Source organism: Protopterus annectens, chromosome 17.part0, assembly GCF_019279795.1.
Source record: "Protopterus annectens isolate FY-2018-M chromosome 17.part0, PAN1.0, whole genome shotgun sequence".
Classification (NCBI taxonomy): Eukaryota; Metazoa; Chordata; order Ceratodontiformes; family Protopteridae; genus Protopterus; species Protopterus annectens.
In genome coordinates this window covers 372112332-372134769 of record NC_056751.1, presented here as the reverse complement: position 1 = coordinate 372134769, position 22438 = coordinate 372112332, and positions in this window count along the sequence as shown.

Below are 22438 nucleotides of genomic sequence, written 5' to 3'. Positions count from 1 at the left end.
TAATTTAAGGTACCATTTGTTCTGTGAAAGAATAGGAGACCAAAGAGGATTGGATCTTTCATGGCTCAAAAGGCTAGACAGTGATCTCCATGGAATAATCTGTAAGTAACTCAGTACAGAGACAGGGCAGCTAGTCTGTCCTAATAACTAAGATTTTTGAGGTCGCTGATCTCTTTAGTTATGTATCTCCTGGGCCACTAAAGATGAGTGATATATTTAGACAACCACATGCCAAAAGGTGTATTATATTCAAGTGATGAGATATACATAAAGAGGAGTTAATCCTTCTTTGGAGCAAGTGGAGATGGCTCTGGAAATTAGATGAGCCAGACAGAAAGCTTTTCAAACTATTGCATAGGCATGATAGTCAAACAATAAGAAAGTATCAACAAGAATGTCTATATTCCTTACAATTGTGCCTGATTATAGGGGTGTGGCACCTTTGGTGTATGCAAAAATGCTTTGTTTACCAGTATGAACTATGCTACATTTTTTCACATTTAATCTGAGACCATTGTACTTGTACCAGTGGTTTTCATAGTCTAACCCAAGTTGAATTCATTTGAGTCAATGAAAGATCAAATTACAACATCCTATTTACATTCATCTACAAACTTAAATAACCATAGACAAGGAGTGTTGGCCTGAAGGTCTAAGAAATAGATGTTAAGTTGTGCTATCAATATCCATTAATGTTAATATTCTAGGTATTGCATATTCAGCAGTCATATTCACATAACCACCAGCCATTTTTTCTCTTTCTTTCTCCATCCATTCCCTTTCTGTTGCATTCATATAACGCTTTGAGGAAATAATAAGCAATATTGTATTCTCATTTCCTATATGACACTCAGAGCTAGTATGAATAAAGCATCAACAACCATCACTCAGTTCTAACGATCAACTTTATGGTCTGGATGGAAAAGAAATGAACAAGAGAAGAAGAGAAGGATTGCTGGAACTGACTTCATCATCAAGCCTTGATGAGCACCTCCATATGAGGCACCATGTTGCTTTCAGAATAGCATTAAGATAACACAGATGCATACATTAAGTGTATTACATATCAGAAAAAGATATTTTGGAAAATAAAAAGGGAGATCAGAAGCAAAGATTCAATGATAAAAAGTGCCAGTTCCTGGCAGATGAATATGGTGCCAGGGCTTGAAATAAAAGTGCAAAATTCCCTAAAGATGTGTAAACTCATACCACAGGGGATGAACATGTTATTATTGGCTCTTTTGTGGTAGCAGAATCCATCAGTCCATGGAAAAAAGAAGAGTTGTTAAGCAAGAGGCATAGATTCAGTAAAGTGGACTACTGAGCATAAAATGAGATTGTGTACAGCTCCTTTTATGCAACAAACTCAAACTTTCTATACAGATAATAAGACAGGATAAGAAGGAAATTGCTCGAGAGAAAAAATGATGTTAGGTTGTCCCATCTCGCCTTCATTCTTGATGGTTGTGTTTGGAACTGAGCATCAGTTCTGACCTGGCCGTATACTAAAGCTTGACAGCTTTCACTGGCTCGAGGCTAAATACTATCCCAAGATGTCTAGCGACTGTTACCTAGATCTTGTTTGCTGCTTGAAGCTCCAGGAGTGTTATTTTGCTGGCTCTGGCTAAGTGGATTTTTTCTTAATCTAATTGGTATAATTGTTAGCTTATATTTGGTTGCCGGAATAATCTCCTTGTTTACTATATCTTAAGGGTTTTTGTATTCTTCTTTGAGGCCTTTCCGATCTGTTTTTTGGTTTTGTGTGGGCCTTCGTTTTTTTCTCTTAGGCCTCTACCTAGCTCAGCCCCCCTTTGAAGAATCCATTTAACTCAGAGGATTCCCTTTTTCTTTCTCTTTAGCCCGTTTTTAGTTAGAGGGCTCCCTCTGCTATTCTTTTCACTGTTTAAATTAGAGGCACCTCCTCAGGTTAGAGGAGTGTGTCGTCTAAGTTAGAGACTCTCCTCTAACTTCTTCTTCTTTACTTTCCTTAAAAAAAAACAAAAACTTGTTTCTCCTTTTAGAGTTGGGTTTGTAGTTTACACTTGTGTGAAATCCTTTTTCCTAATTTGGTGTCTTGCACTACTGTTTCTGAATTTTGACTAATAGTGACAGGATGTCTAAAGAAACTAAACAGTCTGACTTTAAAAAGTGTGATTCTTGCACACAAAAAATGTCAGTTACTGATCCCCACCTTAGTTCTGTGTATTGCTTAGGTGCCATCCACTTGCAGGATTTCTGTTCCATTTGCCATGCATTCAGTATAAAAGGTCCTGCAGAAATGGAAAAATAAGTTAATTCTTCGGGGTTTTTTTAAAGAGGTCTTTTGACTCAGCAATTGAAGGGACTCAGACCTCCAAACCTTCAGACAAATCATCAAAAACTTCGTCTCCAGCTTCTGAGCCATCAAAGAGACCTGAAAAATTGAGTTTTTCAGATCCAAAACCTGTTGGTTCTGAGAAGGAAAAGTCTACTTCAGTTCCACCTGCAGTTTCCGACTCGTCCAGTAGTTGAAAAAGGAGCTGGTCACAATCCTTCGACCTGATTTGTTTGGTGCCGCAGTCTCCTCTATTGCAATCAGTGGTGGGTAGCCACAAGTCCTCCCATTCCTCTCAGTCATCCAGGAGCCTTTCATATGATGATGTGGAGCGGGTGGTTAGAAGGTTGCTTCATACACCGGCCCTGGCAAAAATTCTTACCAGCCCAGCCCAGAAGCTCCTGGAGCCACCCCCAGTACTTTCTTTACCTTTGGTTCCTCCTCTGACTCAATTGAGTTTGGAGCCAGAGTGCTTGGAAGTCCTAGTGGTAGAACCGTCGAACCTGAAAACCATTCCTGGAGAATCAGTGCCTGTCTCTGATCTGACCACTTTGATGTTGTTTTCCATCAAGGGGTCTGGGGGCTGAGACACCTTTATTGGTTCCAGGAAAGAGAGTCGAACTGGACCCTTGTCGGATCCAACTCTCCCACTTGGAGCTTTGGTGCAGGTGAGTTCAGTGCCCACATCAGCCTTGGGGCCATCCTCCTTGGTGCGGGGGAGATCTCCCAGTTCTGTGGAGCGGAGGCTGTCCCGGCCCAGGATCGTGGTGCCTTCAAGGTGATGAGAAGTGTGCTTTCCTCCAAAACTGCTCCACCCTTGGCTCTAGCTGCTCTTCCCCCCAAAGGGCCAGTGTCAATCTCTACTCCATCCCTCCAGCCCCAGCGTAGAGAACCAATGCCCAGGGATGCCCCAATGGGTGAAACCCTCTCTTCTGAGACCTCCCTGGAACATGCCCATGAGGAGGTCCCTAGGAAGAGGATGTGTAAGAGAAAACACATAGACTCCCCTGAGTCTGTCACATCCAATACTGACTTAGAGAATTCAGAAGGGTCCCCACAGTCACCCTCTGAGGATGTCTCCTTTTCAGACATCTTAGAGATCCTGAAACAGAGAGGTGGCTGGAAAACTCTCTCCCCTTCTGAAGATGAATTGGTGTACCTGGAGGCATTTGGTACTTGACTTTCCACCTCTTGGGTTTCTCCATCTTTCAACCAGCTCCTGGGTGTAGTCAGTCGAAAGGCATGGAGCTCTATAGAGTTGGTGGAGCCAGTTCCAAGGAGGTCCAACAAATTCATTACAGCCCCAGAAGACAGACAGTTTTTGGCCAAAGGTGTCCCAATAGATGCTATGGTGGTGGCGGTGGCCACCAAGAAGGAATTAGCTGAAATGTCTGCATCTGTCCATCCACTGAATAAGGAGTCTCAAACGATGGACAGATACGGGAAGCGTATGTTCTCTTCAGTAGCCTTTACCCTTAGGTCACTGAATTATTTATCCCATTTCACTCATCTTCAGAGGGATCTCCTCAAGGAACTAGGAGATTCCCTCCAAGGCACTACAGTTGCGGGGGTATCTGACAAGATAAGCTCTCAGGTTGCGACCTTAACCTCTATAACTAACTCCTCCATGCGCCTCATTTCTTGTGTGGCTAATGGAGCGAGCAGGGCAGCAGGCACAGGAATAGTTCTGAGGAGACATTCCTGGATGTGTCTGTGTGACTTTGCTGAACCCTTCAAGTCTTCCTTTATTGACAGCCCGTTTGATGGCTTTTCCTTGTTCATGCCAAAAGTGAAGGTGACTCTTACCAGGAGCAATCAAGATGGCAAGACTCTGTCTGTCATGAGAATATGTTTTTCCATCCCTACCAGACCTTATCCCAAAGGTCAGAAAAGCAGAAAAATGTGGTTCTAGAAAGTCAAAGGACCCTCGCCAGATGCTTGTGGTGAATTTTACCTCAGGGGCAGAGGGGGAAATAACAACAGAAGATGCCACCCTCATGGCAGAGGGGGTGTGCAGAATCAGGGTGACAAATATACATTCTCAGGTAGACTCTTCCAGGGCTCCTGAAAGGAGGCTCACCTGTCCACCCCTGGAGGCAGTTGGGGGAAGATTATTACTATACACAAAAGGCTGGCTAAACATGACTAAAGATAAATGGGTGCAGTCCGTCATATCCAGGGGATACAGCATTCCTTTCTCACTTCCACCCCTTCCATCAAAGACCATCCCAGACATACCACCTGGTCAAAGGGATCAAGCAACCTTAGAAATTCAAAAGTTGCTAGAAAAAAGAGTCATCCAAGTAGTCCCTGCAAACCAAATCGGATCTGGAATTTACTGAAGGTTCCTTTACTTCCAAAAAAGACAGGAGACTGTTGACCAAGTTTGGATCTCAGCAGACTGAACAAGTCAGTAAAGAAAGCGAAGTTCCGGATAGTAACACTGCAGTCTGTACTCCCTTTTCTGGGAAAATACAACTGGATGTGCTCCATAGATCTTCAGAATGCGTACTACCATATAAAGATGGACAGGCGATCCAGAAGATATCTACGCTTCCGGCTGAGCTCTGCCCTTTGGCCTCACTACAGCCCCAGAGTGTTTACAAAATGCATGGCAGTAGTCACAGCTCACCTGAGGCATCAAGGATTCTGGGTGTTTCCATACTTAGATGACTGGCTCCTAACCGCCACCACCAGGCATCTACTAACCAGGACAAGAGACACCACTATTCATCTCTGCTTAGAACTGGGCATTACTATAAATTTAGAAAAATTTGCATTGTTGCCATCACAGCATATTACCTTTATAGGGGCAGACTTAAACACAAAATACATGGTGGCAAAATTGCCTCACGAAAGAGTTCAAACGTTGTGCCATCAGGTGTCAGTATTGCTCAGGAGGAAAAAAGTGCAAGCAAAATTTGTCCTCAAGGTTCTGGGTTCGATGGCAGTTGCAATAACACTAGTCCCACTGGCGCGTCTACACATGAGAATATTACAGTGGCTACGTTTTGCTCAGTGGTCTATGCAGGAGTTTCCCATGTCACACAAAATCCTCATTATGAACACCTACAAGAGGGACCTACAATGGTGGCTTCATTCCACACAGGTCACGATAGGCAGACCATTTGTTCTTCCCCAACCAATAGCTACAGTATCCACGGACGCTTTACAGATAGGGTAGGGGGGCATTATCTGGGAAAGACTGTCCAAGGGACTTGGCAAGAACATGAATACCACTTGCACATCAATGTCCTAGAGATGAGGGTGGTGCTCCTAGCATTGCAAGCATTCCAGAGCTCTCTTCCAACAGGTACGATTGCAATACAAACAGACAATATGTCCGTGGTGTGGTACATCAACAAACAAGGCGGAACCAGATCCTATCCCCTCTGTTGAGAGGCTCAGAGAGTTTGGCAATGGACAATCTCTTCTCAGCATTTTCTAATGGCAATGCACATCCTGGGGAAATCCAACTTAATAGTGGATAAGCTATGCTGGGCAATTCTTATGCCTCATGAGTGGTCCCTCAAACAGGAAATTGCGAACCGAATGTTTTGCAAATAGGGCCAGCCTCGCTGTGACCTCTTTGCCACATAAGCAGCTACTTTGCCCTAATCCCCCCTCTGGGGGAGTCACCTAGGGATGCACTTGTTCACAATTGGCCCCCAGGACTTCTTTACACATTTCCCCAGTTCCCATTAACATCCAAAGTTCTCCAGAAAGCCAGATCATTGAGTTGCAAGATGATTCTCATCGCTCCTTACTGGCCTCATCAGATATGGTTTCCCTTTCTATGGCCCCATCTTCTGGAGGAGCCTTGCATCTTGGACACAGTGCCAGATCTTCTGAATCATCACTCAGGATCGCACCACCCATCTCTTCAAAGCATCCAGCTGATGGTTTGGTTACTCCACTTCCCATTTTAGCCGGGCTTCCAGATCTATCCCCAGCAGTGCGACACAATCTGGTTTCATCACACAAGAATACAACTAGGAAAATTTATGCAAGCAAATGGAAGAGATTTTCTTGCTGGGCTGACAAGAACCATACAGACCCTTTTACAGCCCCTATATCAGCAATTTTGGAATTTTTGACAGAAACCTTTAATCAGTGTGTAGTGGCAGCCACGGTACGAGTAGAATTAGCCGCTATATCAAACTACCACATAGGAGACATGGGATCTAACATAATGTCCCACAGATTATGCAAAGCCCTTCTGAGGGGTACATTCCTTTTAAGACCTCCCATAAGAGAACCACCACCTCCCTGGGATTTAAATTTGGTGCTGTCCTCCTTAATTCTTCCTCCATTCGAAACAGCCTCCTCTTGCCCACTAAAGTTTTTATCTTGGAAGACAATCTTTTTGATAGCCATTGCTTCTGCTAGGAGGGTTTCAGAACTGCAAGCTCTGTCTGTTCATCCCCCCTATCTAATTTTCCACAACATCAGAGTGTCTCTTAGGACAAATCCTTCCTTTCTGCCAAAAGTTTGTTCTGAGGCTAATTTAAATCACTTTATTGAGCTACCCATGTTTTTCCCCAATTATGGCAACAAGGCAGAATATGAGCTTCACCAATTGGATGTACATAGGCAGCTACGTTTCTACTTGCATAGGACAAAGGACTTCAGAAAATCTGACCAATTGTTTGTTTCATTCTCAGAAAACAGAAAAGGAACTTCAATTTCAAAAGTGACTCTATCAAAATGGCTTACAGACACCATTACTTATGTCTATAGCTCTCAGAATAAAGAGCTGCCAGGAAAAATTAGAGGGCATTCAGCTAGAGCAATGTTGACTTCCACTGACTTTCAAGCCAGGTTCCCTTTGGATTCAATTTGTGCTGCAGCCACATGGGTTAACCCTCATACCTTTATCACTCATTACAAATTAGATGTGGCCACCCAGAACACGGCATCCTTTGATTCCACTGTTCTGCAGAGTTATTCCCTTGAGCCATCCGAGTAAGAAGGTGCTAGGGATGCTGTCCCAACCATCAAGAATGAAGGCAAGATAGGACAACATAACATAAATAAGTTATGTACTCACCATAACATTCCATAATCTCACCTTTATTCTTGCATCCCACCCACCTTCCTCCTTCCTGGAGGATCAAGAGGACCTTTTCTAAAATCGGCTAAAAAATCCTGATTCCCTTCATGTCTTAGGAATTACGGGCAGAGGATCTGTTGTAGTACTTGTATTGGGTTGCATAGTCTAGTGATTAGTTATCTCAAACGAGATCTGGGTAACAGTCACTAGGCATCTTGCAATAGTATTTAGCCTCGAGCCAGTGAAAGCTCTCGAGTTTTAGTATATGGCCGAGTCAGAACCAATGCTCAGTTCCAAATCCAGTCGTCAGGAATGAAGGCGAGATTATGGGAAACAAACACATCGAATGTTATGGTGAGTACATAAATTCCTTTTTTCACTAAAAAAATATCAAAACTTGCAGATACAATTTTAAGATCAGTGATACAGAAGATCAGAGCAAAACAACAGCTAGGTAAGGAAACAATGGACCATCTGGGGAAAAAAAAGATTCAAAACTCTCTGACCTTAATTTTTCCACTTCAACTATTTCCTGGTTCTCCATTTGCCTCAATGAATGACATCAGTCAGTAAAATGGCTCTCTACACTCTCCCCTGGACTTGCAATTAAGATGGGAGATCCCCAAGGATCTCTTATTGGCCCATTACTCTTTAACATCTTTACTATCTACTCTATACTTCATGTCCACAATCATCACTTGTACAATATGCAGATGACTCTACAGTCATCACCATTGCGGATATCATCTCTGAACTAAATTCCATTACCCAAAAATCCTTCATATCCATCAAAAACTGTCTTACAAAGAATCAGTTAATCCTAAATCCAAAAAGACTAAACTCTTGCTTTTTCTACCAAAAACCCATAGCCACCTCAAATCTACTTTCTCTATATCTTCTGTCAACAACACTCCATTCATAGTTGAATCAAACACTTAGCTTCTTGGGGTCATAATAGATGATCAACTGAAATTTAACCTTCATGTACATAACTGCATCACAACAGCACATCAAAAACTTGGTCTTCTCTATAGAAATAAAAAAATTCCTGTTAAATGAAGCCAAAATCACCCTATCCCATGACTACCTTCTCCCAAACGTATTTTATGGCTCACAAATTTTCACCAACCTTCAGAACTCCGTCTTAACAACATTAGAAACTACTTTTAATAAGGTTGCCAGATTCATGGCTAATCAATCCTATAAATCTCACCACTGTCTTTGTCTTTAAAGCTTGTTCTGGTTAGAATTCCCTCATCAACCACTTCTCTCTCACCTTCAAATCATTCATTCCATCCTGCATCTGCCCTTTTTCTATCCCAACAACTCCTCACTTGTCTCCTTCTACACCCCTCCCAGGACTCTTTGAAGCACTGACCAAAATTTACTTCAAATTTACAAACCAAAAAACAAAATAGGACAAAACTTCTTTAGTTTATCCCCTGCCCTTTCTTGGAACAAACTCCCCCTGGATATTTGAAGTATTATGCAACCCAAACAATTCAAAGCTGCAACTAAAAACTTTCTAAGAAGTACCTGGACCTGTCACTTCACTCACCCTCCTTAGCTGTCTATCATTACCTCCTCAGCTATCTCCTTCCCTCCTCTCCCCTTTTTCTCTCATCCCCATTCAACAACCTTAACTGTTGAAACGGACTTGTAAATAGGTTTGATTACATGCTAAAACTTTCTATTGAAATATGATTATGTCTAAACTATTTGTCTGACAAAATATCTAGAGGTTAATATTGCTTTCTGACACTTCTTTTTTTGATGTTGCTATGTAGCTATAACCTTTGTAACTGTGTTCTTGATAAGGACTGTATATTTTTGTAAAATCCCTGATGCGTCAACATTAGAAATTGTTAACTATAAACTAACTTTTAAATATTGTACTATACTTTGCATATGTGTTAAATGTGGAGCTTTTCTCCCCAGACCTCTGCTGAAAAAGGGCGACAGCTTAGTCAGACTAACACAGTCAACAAATGTCAAATAAATAAATAATAAATAGTACTAAATTAATGAAGAAGTGCTACCCAAGAGAGCAAGAGAACATAAGCTATTAAAACCCATAAAAGGCAACTAAGTTTGAAAGAAAAATAGTTGATATAGAGCAGCGTTTATGCTGAAAAGTTGGGTGCATTAATAAATAAAACTATTGGAGCTTCAAATAAATTTGAAGTTTTGTATAGACGAAGAGATTCAGAATAAAAACACATAAATGGAATGTGTTGCAAGCAGCTCAATAACGCAAAACAAAGCAATGGACCGAAACTGAGGAGGTAGACTAACTGAGAGGTAAGGGATTCTGTGTGGGGACTCTTGATACAAACAACTTTCCATCACAGTTTGTCAGAAATTACTCATGAAATGATACAAGAGACAGAGTGGTACAATGTTACTAAAGCTATACCACAAAGTAAATGTTCAGTCTTCATCAGGAGGACTGTTTGAAAGTCCAGTTAGGATTAGGCATCAGGGCAAAAAACAGGAAATGGAGAGCAAAGATGTTCTTAGTCAAGAAGAGAAGAATCTAAGGGAAGACTTGTTTAATCTAATGGAAAAATGTAGCTGTATTAAGACAGTCAGATGACACTACAAAAAGTGTATAAGACACAGAATTAAAACTGATAAAACAAATGAACATAGTAATTAGAAACTTTAAGAAAGTTTTTTATAATATAACAAAAATAAACCAAATATAATATTGCTCAACCAAACTAATAAATAAAATATTACAAAGAAAAGGCAGAATGATAAATAAAAAAATGAGAATAAATAGAATGTTACCATGGAAACACTGATCAAGGAGAACTCATACTCAACTCATACTCAACTAAGACAAAACATATTATTACTAGAAGAATATAGAAAAGGGAATGATAATTAAGTATTTTTAAAGATAGATTAATTGGTCACCCCTGCTTCAAAACAATCATAGTTTATGGTATGGCCAGAATATTTTGACTGCTTTATATATTTTTACTGAAGACATTCTGGAAACATGGACAAGAGCCTTTTTTAACAGATTCAGTTTTTATCAACCCGACAAAAGCCTTTTACCTTGTGGATCCTGATCTACTCCTAGAAGACATCCTTTAAGATGGGATCAGCCATGACACCCTTTCTTGGTTCCAGAACTTCCTCAGAAACAGTCGGTTTAAAGTGAGAATCAAGTCCACCACCATCTGCTTTGAAACACTAACCAAAGGCATTCCTTAAGGTTCTGTTCAATCTCCCCTATTATGATCTTTGTTTATCAATGAACTCTCTAAAGGCTCTGACTCAGATCCAAAATCATTCTGTACACCAATAATATAGTTTTCTCTAGAGCCCATGCTTCTCCAAACAGCATCAAAAATAAACTGAAGGAAGACTTATCTAACATAGCCACCTGGCTCAGTAATAATAAAGAAATATTCTTAACTGTAAACAAGAACAAATCAAAGATGTTTGGCACAAAGCAGAAACTCACTACTAGTATAAACATTGGTCTATATAGTACAAAAAATCTGTAATTGTCACATGCTTCAAATAGATAGAAATCTGTGTTGAGAAAAATAATGTTCAACGCCACTTAAAAACAACTAAGTCAAAGATCAACTCTACTTTTCTGTTCCCAAAATAATTTGCACTTCATCTATCCCAACCAGTATGATTCCATCATAGTCTATGTGGGTGTAAATGACCTGAGATGTACTTCTCTGGAAAATGTGAAGGGAGACATAATGGAGCTCTCAGACCACATGTCTCAAGTTGGAATGAGCCTGATACTGACCAGCATATGACCATCACTGAGAACGATGCCACAATACAAACAAAAAAATGATTGATTTCAACAACTGGCTATCTTTTCAGTGCTGTTCTAAGGGAATCCAATACTTGTCTTGGGAATACATGGTCAACAGACCCTATTTCTTTGCCAAGGATGGCCTGCACCTTTCTCTGTCTAGGATTTTGAATACAGGAAAAGGATTTGTATGACCCCCATAGTGCTTTTTCAGGCAATGCCAAATTGACAAACCTACCGACATAGCAAAATCAGTTCAAAGAAACCTCAAGGTGTCACTGCAGCCTGCAGCCAAAATAAAAAAATACTCCCCCTGCAATCATTCTCATATTGAAGACTCTAGATAGCTGTGCAGTTACCAAGACATCTTTTAAAGAGACAGAGAGTACCCTAACAGTACAAGGTTTCAGTGCCTTCCACACTTTTAGACCAGTAGCTGCCCAGACAAGTGCTAAAGGTGGAGGTGTCTCAATATACATCAGTAACAAGCATACCTCTAGGGGGATCAAACAAGATGACATGCTGGAGTTCTGTCATGTGCAGATAACCATAAACAAAATACTGTACCATATACTCTTGAAAGGTGGTTACACCGAGGCGCTGGAGAATAAAGAATTTGCTTTTGGATTTGACTTTGGTTCCTGTTTTTCGATTCCTGACTTCTGAAGATTTTGCTGTTTTGGTATTCTTTTGGATCAGAGTTGTTTCCATCTGAAGGTGTGTGGAGTGGAGTTTGTGCAATTACCAAATCCCGTGGACTTAGTTGGAAAGGTCTGTAGGGCAGTGGATGAGATTAAAATTGTTCATACTTCTTACCTGGATTTGGTTAAACATTTTATACAATACTGCACTCAGGCATTGCCAACAAACTTATATAACTAGGTATAAACCTGTTTATAACATGCTGGATATCTGACTGGCTCAATGATAGGACCCAGGAGGTTAGACTCAGTGAGGCCACCTCTGCAAAGAGGCCGGTCACCAGTGGAGTCCCCACAGCTCTGTGTTACGCCCACTCCTCTTTGGAACTTACTTCTCTGATGTCAAAGACAATGTCAAAGGCCTCTGGCTAGCCAACTTTGCAGATGATTGCAAACTGGGAGCAGTCTTTGAATTCCCCAAAGATGAGAACATCCTTCAGGAAGGTTTAATACAGACAAATCCTCGGTACCAAAGCCATGTCTTAAAACACAATACCAAGAAATGCATTATACTTCCTTTTGGGAAGTCTGTCACCCCAGGTAACTACATCATCAATAAAACACCCTTAACAGTTGATTCACTAATTAGGGGGTCTGGGAACTCAAGTAGATAGTAAACCTAGCATTCAACCAACATGTGTCCAAGGTAATAAGAAAATCTTTCTGTGTTGCTCAACTTATAAGCCAGGGCATGGCATCTAGGTCCAGACAGGTAATCATACTACTTACGGCTCTCATCAGGCCCATCAAAGAGTATAATGCCCTCTTTGGCATGTACCAGACCACACACATGCAGCAACTGAAACATCCACCAAGGCTCCTCACAAAAAGAATACAGAGAATAAACATAATGCCCTATGTTGCTTGCCTCAAAGCCCTGTCTCTTTACTCAACATCATACAGACTTTTGAGAGATGATCTTTGTCTGGCATATGAGACACCCCTGGACCCTGTTTTGATAAACCTTTTGCACATCCACAAAACAAACAGCATCAAAATTACTAGATTAAAAGATCTAAATTTAGCTTGCAACATAAATAGGAGATGTTGGCGACAGATATGTTTCTCAGAGAATTCCCGTTCTCTAGAATAGGCTCCCCATCCATGTGAAGTATTGTTCCTCCCTATCCTTATTTAAGCACAACTTGGAACAATGGATAGGCAATCAGAAATTCACCCTGGTCTATCTCCTATGTCTCTGATGGACAGAGGCGGTCAGTAAATCATCCCCTATAGATCAAATATAAATCAGATTTGTAGGTCACATTTGGGTTAGACAGCTAGGCTTTAAAGGGCTGTAGTGGTCATTCACCTAATACATACCTATGAACTGGATTCCAAGATGGTCGCTGTTAACTAGACATGCACTAACTGTTGCTCTAATAATTTACAAAAAAAATTGGCACCCCAGCCACATCATCAAACGCTCTAAACACTAAATCTGGACATCTCTGAATCTGCCTCATTGAATAAATACAAACTAAGTCTATAATTTCATTCCAAAGTTGAATAAAAAAGTATTTTCAATTTACGTTCTGCATCAGCACCAAGACCGAAGACAGCAACCACGTGGCTGGGCCCCTCTTGAATTAACCGCCGCCTTAAAAGAAATAACCAAAGAACTACAATAAAGAACTACAGTAAACTAAAATTTCCAATACACAAGATCTTAGTAAAGAACTAATGGAGGCACAAACTATTAAAACAAAACTATTACAATTGCATCTCCAGAAAAGGACATTGTAAGCAAGAGACAAAAAACTGCCGAGGTCCAGCAATAACCTATTAAATGATCTTTAAGATCCAAAAATGAAACTACATACTCAGTAGATGAGATTAAAACTGCCCTGCAATCACTACAAAATGACATCTGAGCGTTTTCAGAAAAACTAAACACTGTCGGATCTAACATTGAACAAATTGCAGCAAGACTAAGCATTAATGAAGCCAAAATGGAAAAAAACTCAACAGACTTTAAAGCTTTAAAATCCAAAACAAAAGAGAAGGAATGGACATTAAACGATCTACAGCAAAAATTAATTGATCTCAAAGCATGAAGCCGCAGAAACAACATAATCATTAGAGGGGTACCTGAAACCTTTGACCAAACTCAACTTAATGTAATAATAAAATATATCATGGAAACAACAGTAGACAACAAAAGCATAGCCAAATAAATGATTATTGAACATGCACACAGATCACTCAAAAGAACCCAAGATGAAACTGTACCCAGACAAATATACGTTAAAATACTGAATGCTGCACACACCTCCGCGATCCTAATGGCTGCTAAACAGAAAAGAAACATAACTTGGAGGGGATATAAACTACATATCTCACAAGTTCTTCCTCTTCCCATAAAGCAAGAACGTCAAGCTCTATCACCTTTTTGCTCATACCTGATAAAGAAGAAAATACGCTTCCAAATGAGATACCCTGCAAAACTTCTCTTCAGCTACAAAGAGCAGAAATACCAGATACAGAACATTGCTGAAGCAAACACTGTCTTTAAAAAAGTGTTCAACGAACTGCCTGAAGCAAGATAATCAAGACAGAATGAGAACTCCAATGCTGTAAAAACATTCTCCAACTTAAAAACAATCTTTAATAAATAAAGGTCCTGTCAATGAACAATTACCCTCACAAAAAGCTCCAATGATTCATGCACAGTACCTCTAATAAGTCTAAGGAAGTGACTATGGATGACAAACTTTTCAGTACGAAATCATAAAATCATCAAAATGACCCTTCTAAGAACTGTATATCCTCTAATGGCTAAAACAACCAAGCCCTTTATAAAGAAACCTCTTTTCTAAAACAAGATCTCCTAAAATGACTCTGCTGCAGGGTACCCATTTATAATCAAGTTCCAAAGCAATAGAAATTACATTTGCAGATTATAAGGATCAGAAAAAGAAAATAAAGCTAAATATTAAAATAAAATGTCTCTGCAACAATCTTCCATCAGTTCTTACCTTAAAGAGAGGTTGGTTCGATAGATATATCTATAACTCGTATTCGCATGGGCCAACTGCCATCTCGACGTTCGGAATCCAGGAAGCATCATCTCATTTAGCCTCATTGAATGGTGAAGGTTAAAGGTAACTCTTCCACAGCTTTCGACCCACAAAGCACTACTGGGATGTCGCAAAAGCGATTCCATCAATAAAGTCAGCTTTACGAGTTCAAATCAAGGAAACCTGCATTAGTAACATAATCAGGAAAAGAAGGAAATCAATTGAATAATCACACACAAACAAGTAGGATACAACAATAAAAGGTGAAATGGCAAAAAAAGGTACTGCTGAATTCTGAAATCAACCTAACTATGTAAAATTATGGCAGAAATAACTTAATCAGACTGTACTTATGGCTTGTTCTTATTCAATTAAAAGAAACCTCTACCTATTCGTCATCTATGTTACCTGCCTAGGGAAAATAACTATCCTAAGAAACAAATACTGACTGTTGCTCTATATGGGCTCTATTTTCCACTTGCCACAGAAAAGAAGAATGATCATCAGGATGATCATAAGTTAAAACATAAGTTACAGATCTGGGTTATATACCACAAGTACAAAGCTATCAAGAAATTCATTTAACTTGTCTTGCTTGAAAAAGATAATGTTAAACCACTTTAAGACAAGCAGACACCTTTTAATGGGTATGATCTGCTGTTATTCCTGACTAAAGGCCGGAAATTATCAAGCAGCTACAGCAATGTACACTAAACCCCCTTAATGGCATATAAACATACTACATTAAAGGGACAAAAATTTGAGAAACCCTATTTTAGTTCATCACATAATATAACTCTAAAGAATGCTCACACCTATTGTTAAACAGCCACACATACCTAACTACACACTCCTAAGGGAAAAACTTAACATAGGAGCGTTGTTTGTATGTCAAGAATTTCTAGCGTTACTTGGAATAGTAGGACTGATTTATTAACTATCTCCCTACACCTGAATTATCTCTTCTCATATAGATATTATACACACAATAAACTTAATACTCAAGTTACGAACACACCAAAAAGGGAGATAAGTGGATAGGCACTGTGGTAAGTGATGAAGAGTTGGCTGCCACCTTAAACAAATTGACCTTACCAACAAACTGTCACTTTAACTTTTACCACTCCATAAATACACATAACTTTAATGGTACTTTAAGAATGGATATACTCAGACTATACCCAACACAAGGAAAATATGTTTAGAATAGATTTGTGGAATGTGAATGGTCTGCAGTAAAAATGAAAGCTTAAATGGCAAAAAAATAACATTCTCTTTTTGAATGTCTACGGTCCCTACTCTAACCAGCAACTTTTTATATATGAAATTTATAATTTACTTATAAATTATCCCAGTCACTCTATTATTATTGGGGGTGATTGGAATTGTCTAACTGACCCACTAAGAGATAGTTCAAACAAAAACAAAAGACAACTGGGTCAAATCACCTTGGCCTTAAATGACCTTTCACAAACCTTTAATCTTATTGACCCTTACTTAACTGTTGACCATGACAGATCACTTAACAAATACACTTTTTTCTCAACATCACACAAAGTCTTGTCTAGAATAGACTATTTCCTAGTCTCCTCCACTTTTTTCAAACAAATCCAAAACTATGAACTTAACACAAGAGTAATTTCATATTCTAGAATCCCACTAACAATTAACCCAAATTACCAAACCTCTCCGTATTGTGGTTCTAATAATTGGTACCTGAATAATAATCTTCTAAACCAAAAGGAAGTGGTAGAAGAGATTGGGAACGTACTTACTCAACTGGAGCAAGACATATCTCAGACTCAAATCCCATTAGATATACAATGGGCTGCCACTAATACTGTAATAAGATGTATCCTTATCCAGAAAGCATCCCTATACAAAAACAAGCTCGCTCACTTGAAATGCAATACAACATCAAACAACAACTCCAGTCCCAATACTCACAAGAACTAGAGGTGAAACTATATGAAATTAAAAAAAAACTTTATTCATTACAACTACAAAAACAATCACTAAGTTAATTAAAACTCCTTTATAAGTGTGACGCCCGTGCCCTGGCCCAGCAATCAAGGAGCCTCAATCCTCACCACTAACACCAGTGAAGGGCGTTTCATATAAGAGGAAGGGATAACAAATATACACAGTAAAGTGTAATTTCCCTTAAGAGCACACAGAGATCACAGTCAGTCTGGGGCTGGTCGCTCCCTTGCTCTCCAGGTCCCCAATAAGACCCCCCACTGGCACAGCTATAGGGTCAAGATCTCAGCCTAGTGGGCAATCTAAAATGTCCAGCACCCTCTCTGTCCAACCAGTGCTTCATGTCCCTGCCCAAGTAGCTGAAACACACACACACACACACACACACACACACACACACACACACACACACACACACACACACACACACACACACACTTTGAGAAGAGTTTATACAACCACACAGACACTCCTGGGGAAGGCTGGCACAGGTTCTCCAGCTGTGCCCCCTTTTCCCAGACTATATAGTAGTACCAGCTGCCACCACCCACTAATATTTATCAGCTACTCAAAGGCCCTTAAAAGGGTGTCCAATTATTACTGTGCAATATTATTATCCAATTGGTAGTACAACTAAACAATCAAGGCTTATTAGAGTGACTTGGTACAGGATCACTATATACATGCAATGTACTCTTAGAGCTTAACTTATCTCTACACAAAACAGCCACAGTTGAAAGTTTTTAAAATGTTTAATAACAAATAATAAAAAACACAAGACAATACTTCTTACTACACAGTGCTAGTCAAGAGTTCAGAGATCAACAGAGAAATACTTAAAATAATTCAGTAGTACAGTTCTGACATCACAGAAAAACACTTAGCCTAATCTTTCTAGTTTCTAGCTATTTCTAAGAGAAAACATAAGTCTAAGATAAACTTACATATAGAACACAGGCAGTGCTGAGTTGGATGGTATAGACAAAAATGATTAATGCTCTCTGATTCTCTCTGTTTTTAAAAGCACATTCCTAGTTCACATTACATCATTCTTCACACTTTCCTTGGGTTTCCAGGCTAACAGGCTACATTCTTTAGTAAGCTCACACCAGGTCAGGAAGCAAAGCCATTAAAAAAATGTATGCATGCAAGTTCTGGCCATTACTCTGGCCTTAAAACAATAGCAAGGATTCCTTCATCTAGACAGGCTGGAGTTGTGTTTACATCAAAAGGGTCATAACAGGCTTTCCTTGGCAGTAGAGTGCACTGTTGTTACATTTTTTCCAGTTCCACATGTAACACTATTTTTACCATTTAAGACACAAGCCTGTGGTTTACATTAATATTTACAGATGATAGAATTATCTATAAAATTATATCTAGCTAGGCTGGCAGCCTTCACAATAAGTACTCAGAATGGGCCCAAACCCATCCAAAGCTCTAGCCAACATGATAAATATAAAGTGAAACCTTCAAAATATACCAGAAATATTCTATAAGGAAAAAAGTATGTACAGCAACTCAGACATAATCAACTCCTTCTGGGATATCTACAATAACATATACAACCCTGCAAAACAACACCATATATCTAACATACAAAATCATTTCCTAAATAACTTACAATTTCCCCATCTAGATGACGAGCATTATAACTTATTGGCAAGTCCCCTATTAGCTAACGAAATTAAAATAGCAATCAAAAAATTAAAGATAAACAAATCTCCAGACCCAGACGGATTCACTGCAATGTCCTACAAAAAGTTCAGTCACACACTAACACCAATCTTATTACAAATGTATAACTACATCATAAAACACGGCATCTCTGACAAATACCTAAACAACTCTAAGACAGTCTTGATTCTAAAACCAAATTCTGACAAACTCAACCCCCTCAACTACAGACCTATAGCCTTCATTAACCTTGACATAAAAATCTTGACTTTCATTTTAGCAAATAGATTACAAAGTACCCTTGACAAAATCATCTCCCCAGAACAAGCTGGATTTATGAAATGGAGGCAACTATGTGATAATATTCTTACTTTAGATACCATAATAACTCTCTTAATAAAAGACAAGCACCCAAGATACGCCTTTACAATTGATGCCTCTAAGGCTTTCGAGAATGTAGACCAAGACTTTCTATTCCTAACTATGTCACGTTTTAATTTTCCTCAATCTTTCATAATGACCATTAAAATTTTCTATAGCAATGCCACTACCACAATATTCATAAATAGAATTTACTCCCAGCCCATAAAGATAACAAATGGAACCCGACAAGGGGTCCCCTGTTACCATTCTTGTTTAACCTATATCTAGAGCCACTATTGCTCCACATTACCCAAAAAACTTATCACCACACCCCCATTATCTATAACACAAATGTGAAATATTCGGCTTTTGTCGATGATTTAAATATCTATTTTGAGCTCCCCAACACGGATCTACACAAAATACTTACCTCAATTGAACACTTCTCCAAAACAGTAAACTTCAAAATGAACCCCCAAAAATCTTCTATCTTTCCTCTAAATCCATATAACTATAAAGCAACCTATTTCCCCTCAGCTGGCATACCTTTCAACTATAATTTAAAATACCTTGGCATTAATTTTTCTCATACCTACAAAGAACTGCTTAAAACTAATCTTCATAAAACATTGGGAAAAAAATCAAACAAGATCTTTCAAGATGGGAAAACATAAATCTATCACTCCTGCCCAAAGCAGCCATCATCAAAATGAACATCCTTCCAAAAATTATATTCCAGTTAAACTCTTATCAGTTTAAAAATCCCCCAAAAATTCTTAACATCAATGGAAAAGGCACTCTCTAAATTCCTATGGTACCCAAAAACAACAAGAATCTGTTACCAAAAACTCACACTTCCAAAATACAAAGGAGGTTTGGGTCTTCCAAATTTTAATATGTATTATTAATAAAAGCAAACCAATTAATTCAGATATCAGAATATGATATTACCAAAAACACATGGTCCCCCACCTGGGTTAAAATATGGCACAACCAAATATACTCTTTGAACATAAACCCCAAAGTTATTCCCTTCCTCAATTGCAACCACAAACTGTTCAACAAAATACACCCAGTAATTAAAAACAGAATAATAGCCTTCCAATCTTTATTTGCATCAGTCGATCTACAAAATACACTAGCTATGCTTCAACCCATCCATATGAACCCGAACATAAAACTGAATAATAAAATGATTGACCTTAAATCATTCCCACTAATCAAAGATATATCTGTATGGCATATCCTACAATACAATGAATTTCCGTTTGAAAACTTAAGATCCCAACTAAAAGTGCCATGTAGTTACGACCATATACTTAGACAGATTATATCATTAATTATAATGCAATATCCAAATTATAAAACTGATATACAAAAAATAGAAACAACCCAAAGTCTAATCAAGTCATTATCTGCAATCTGCAGGAAATAAAATGATATCACAATCTTACAAATTAATAAGTGGAATCAAACACCAATCTTCGCTACTACACTCAAAATTTTGGGTTGATAAAAACAAAAATATCATATCAGAACAAAAACAGGAAGCCATAATTAATACTCTAAAACTAACCCCCTTTAAAAACTTAATATACACACACAGATGATGATTAACAACAACGCTTATTACACTCCAGCTGTCCTTAAAAAAATTGGCTACAAAAAAGATTCACTCTGTCCTTTCTGCTCCCAAGCAAATGTTGACATTCTCCATCAATTTTTGGAGTTGCAAAAATATTTTGCACTATTGCGCTCTTTAAGAGCGCAGCTTGAAAAAAGGATATGAAAAAAACACCTTTTCCTGGGAAACTACTATTTTACACATAATCTCATGTTCAGTTAAAGGAATCCGTAAACATATTTTAATTACACTGTGTGATCTACTCAAATTCTAAAAACTGGGTAAACAACACCACAATTTCATGGGAAAACTTTAAAAGTATGGCAATCAAATATATTACCCCACACAAACTTGCTACTAAAAGCACAAAGAAAAGAGCTTACTTTCAACTATATTGGAACTCTCTACTAGACACAATTCTAACAAATAAATTCTCTAGATTAATTCAAATATCAGTAGACCATACTTACCTTCACAATCCAATCACATATACATGTCAGTTGTTAAGTCACTATGTGTAGTTGCAGATTGCACCCACTTCTTGGCATCCAATACTGTATATAGTGTAAATTGTACATAGTTCACAAGCCTCACCAACCCTCATCAACACTCAACAATTTTGTTTTACATACCAAGTCATATACACAATGATGCTATACCATAATCTATTTGTGGAATTACATATCGTTTTCAATTAGGGGTAGTACCACAAACCAACATAATAAGAGTGTGAATTTCTATTTACAAGTTTTATTCATGGCGAGCTTCTGTTTTTTGTTTGTAGTAATCTTCTTTTGTATTGTTGTATTGTAAACACAGAATATTAAGAACAATAAAAATCAATTTTGAAAAGAAAAGAACCTATGAACCAACAGTCAAGAAGCTATAGGCAGAAGTTTTCGTGGCTCAAATGAAATACAGCCTAGCCAGCCTAGCCAGTGATTCTAAGAAAAATCAGTAATCACTCCAAATAACAGCTAGAAGCATCTGCTGGCTCATCATTCTAGCTTCCAAAAGAGACTATCACTGTAGTGTCCTAAATAAAACATAGTGGCTCCCAATCCCATAAAGAAGTACTCTCCTAACAGCCTCACTTTCATACAAAACTACCAAATCTGGAATCTTTCACTTTTTTCTTCTAGATTAACAAAAATAATTTCAAGATACAATAAAATCTATCTAAAATGACAGCACTTCAGCAATAAATCCCACAAACAGACTATGTAGAACCAGTCACAGCTTTTTGCCCCCAGCTGTACAGAGTTCCATCCCTCCAAATTTCTGGTCTCTTACCACCAACCACAAATTTTGGAAACAATTTAAAGCTTTTCTCTGTAAGGAAACTACCCATGTATTCTTTAAGAAAGGAGCAATAACTGAAATTACCGCCCCATAAGCTTGACGAGCCTGGTCTGCAAAGCTATGGAGAGGATCATTATGGAACTCATAAACAAAGACATTGGGGACCTACAGACACTGGATCCTACCCAATTCGGCTTTGTTAAGGGCAGATCCTGCCTTTTGAACCTGGTTGACTTTTTTGAAACAGTCACTAAGGCCATTGATGATGGTAAGGCAGTTCACACAGCCTACCTTGATCTTGCAAAAGCCTTCGACACAATACCCCACTCGGGCATCATAGACAAGCTCACCAGCTTAAACGTAAACCCATATGTCATAAGATGGGTTGCAAACTGGCTCAAGGGCAGAACCCACAAGGTCAGAATTGCTGGAGCCATGTCAGACTCTAAGCCAGTCACAAGCGGTGTCCCACAGGGCTTGGTCCTGGGATCCCTCTTGTTCAGCATTTATTTTTCCGAGGTGCAAGCAAACATAGGAGGATTGTGGCTAACAAAGTTCACAGATGACTGCAAACTGGGCACCATAATTGATACTCCAGCGGACACAAGCAT